This window comes from Lissotriton vulgaris, chromosome 10 (assembly GCF_964263255.1).
Source record: "Lissotriton vulgaris chromosome 10, aLisVul1.2, whole genome shotgun sequence".
Taxonomy (NCBI): Eukaryota; Metazoa; Chordata; class Amphibia; order Caudata; family Salamandridae; genus Lissotriton; species Lissotriton vulgaris.
The window spans coordinates 922,666,750-922,670,029 of NC_141698.1; the positions used below are offsets into that span (position 1 = coordinate 922,666,750).

General features: G+C 37.6%; 1 long non-coding RNA gene across 1 annotated transcript; it reads left to right on the top strand.

Moving 5' to 3' along the window:
* The first annotated feature begins 575 nt into the window (after window positions 1–575).
* Window positions 576–2,023, top strand: LOC147689016 (uncharacterized). Its single transcript, XR_015300587.1, has 4 exons — window positions 576–672; window positions 764–900; window positions 981–1,056; window positions 1,698–2,023. It is a non-coding gene; the product is annotated as an uncharacterized LOC147689016 (long non-coding RNA).
* The last annotated feature ends 1,257 nt before the right edge of the window (window positions 2,024–3,280 follow it).

The following is a 3,280-nucleotide window of genomic DNA, read 5'->3' on the forward strand; positions in this document are numbered from 1 at the left end:
CTAAACATATTAGGCTGCTGCCATATGTAGTTCAACTCGTACTTGCTCATAGACGAGTCCGCGACAGTCCGTTTTCTATTTTTATGGCATCAAGTTCCAAGACTATCACGTCACTGAATATGCGCCAGGTATGCATTAGAGCCAGGTGTAATCAATTATATCTCCCCTTTTTTGGCGCGCCCGATGTGAATATATATCGCCGGTGTATAAACCTTTTTGTTCCTGAACCACCGGTACGTCGAGGGGAAGTCTGGTCGAAATCTATCAGCCTGTAAAACGAAGGTAAGCAAACTACAGCTTCTACCCTTACACGCACCAAGACTGCGCTCTGTAGATGCTCGTTGGCTGATGCAGAGCTAGCGTTTAAACTTGCTGCTTTATCCCCTCCTTTCTAGCACGGTTTATCCACTAAAGCCATATTATATCCGTCATCCTCGATTTAAAATACTGGGAAACTGTCCTGCTTCATCTTTGATAAAAGGTAATATTGCATCCAGACCCGCGTTTATGCTCTATCTTTATACCATCTAATGGCCTGATTTTGATGTCTGAAGGAAAATAGATATATATATTTGCTCTCATCTTTAACAGCAAAAAGAAAAAAATTACAAAACCACATTTGCCGGCCTCCCAAACATGACGTTTCAAGACCTGTAGTATATCTAGAAAAAGGTACCGCTTCAAATCTATACTTCTGAGATCAAGCACTCTATATAGACTGGAGTTACACAAACATTACATATATGTACTTATATTTCCTTAGTGACACAGATAAAGTTTCCCACTCAGGGGCCTCTGAACATAGACCTGTGGAGAAGAGAGAAAAAAGAAAGAAAAAAAGTGCAGACTGAGTGTCACAAATCTTACATCTTCTGTATAAGAAAATCTTTTTCTAAAACGGTAAATATACACGTGGACTCTATTCAATTCATAAATCTGAACCAAATAGTAACTAATGGGTACATTCACTCTTTATTTAGGCGTGATAATCCACGAGGATCCTTAAACGAATCGCACCCCTATCTATATAGCAATATCCCATTTTCGGATAAAAAGGTTGGTGATCTCTCTTAATGATCTTATTATATACACTCATGCTACCGCTTGGAGTGATTCATCTATACCGTCTTAACAGGAGTAGACATGACCATATCATAAATCGTTAATTAACTAGAATATAGATATCTAATACAGCTATGTACAGGTAAAACTATATCTGCAAGTTCTCTCCTAGATAATGGTCTGATACGAATTGTGTTCTTAATTTAGAATATAGATGACTGAAGTAATAGACATGTTAGGCAGTCTCTGATCAAAGTAGATAAAACCTATTTTTATGCCATACATAATATATCCTTAGCAATAAATGTGTCTTAATGTATATCGTATTACTCTACCATCTGAGCTGCATGAAAATTGAAGGAAATTATGACTGGTCCCTTAGAGTTGATGATGGTCGTATATACCGGATCCAAGTATAACTAAGAGTAAAAATTGATAACAACAGTGTCTTTCATTGGAACATATATAATAACTAACTCCAATCCAGTTATGAGCTACTGTATGTAAATATTGTATATATGTGTATGTTAATAATGACCTATATCCTCTCGAAATGTAAAACTGTAAATATCATTATGCTACGACTTTTTAAATTTCTCAATATAATCATATGCATGTTTTTGTATTTTTTATAGTCTTTGTTGTCCTGTACAATATACACGTGAATGACGGTCACCTGATGAAGGCAGAATGCCGAAACGCGCGTAGTGCCAACTTTCACCGCTTTTGCCCACTACAATAGATCATTGACCGAATTGTCTTTGTTAGTTTTTGTGATATGTGTTCATATTTTTCAAAAAAAAATCTTGTCTTTAAATGTGTATATCTTCATAAAATGAAATATTGAATTGTGTATTATAATCATCTATTTAAAGAGCCTATATAGGACACTCAAAATAATCAGACAAATCTTGCTATAAAATAAAAATAAAAATAAAAGATTTTTTTTAAAAACTCACAATATATCTTTTTGTGATCATAAACTTATAAGGTTGTGTGAATGTCGTAGCTATATACACAAATATGTGAATGAGAGGTCGTGGCATTTTCTTATTAATTGTTTGCTATAATTTCTTTTTAAAAACTGAAGACTTAAAGAAAGCCTTATGTCAAGCACCTGTTTTAGCAACACCATGTTACAGTAAACCTTTTACACTCTTTGTCACAGAACGTGAAGGTACTGCCTTGTCAGTCCTCACTCAGGAACAAGCAGGTTCACACAAACCGTGTGCTTACTTTTCTAGCACATTAGATCCAGTAGCCCAGGCCCTTCCGGCGTGTTTGAAATCAGTTGCAGCGACAGCTTTAGCAATCAGACAGAGTGATTCCATAGTGTTAGGACATCCATTGACAGTACAGGTTCCACATTCCGTGGAAGTTCTTTTAAATCGTACACAGACCCAACACCTGACCATAGCAAGATTGACAGGTTATGAACTGACATTGTTTCAACCACACATAGAAATCAGACGCTGTAGCACATTGAATCCTGCCACACTTTTGCCACTAAATGGAGTAGATCCATTGGCACACGATTGTATTGAAGTCATTACTATTACGACAAAACCCAGACAAGACTTGACAGATGTTCCATTATCAGATCCAGACCTGACACTTTATGTGGATGGTTCATGTATGAGAACAAATACAGGTGAATTAGTGGCAGCCTATGCAGTCACGACAGACACCGAAGTTATTGAAACCAATTGTATCGATACCTTGTCAGCTCAAGCAGCAGAACTCATCGCTCTGACACAAGCATGTATTCAAGCCAAGAATAAGAAAGTCAACATATACACTGATTCACGTTATGCATTCGGAGTCGTTCACGACTTTGGAGTCCTCTGGCGAGAGAGAGGTTACTTAACTTCTCACGGTGCCAACATCCAACACGGTCCCCTCATTCAAGCTCTGTTAGATGCAATACATCTACCTACTGCAATCTCTATTATGAAATGTAAAGCACATACAAAAGTTACTGATACAATTTCCCAGGGTAACGACCTGGCAGACCGAACAGCAAAGCAAACTGCTCAAAACCGAACTCATGTAACTGACCAGACACAAATAGTAGTACCAACACACTGCATGACAGTCAGGGATCCCGCACATGATGTAATTGACATACAGACACATGCTACACCAGACGAAATCAAGAAGTGGATTGAACTAGGAGGGATCCAAACAGATCAGGGATGGATGACGAAGGGAAAATCTA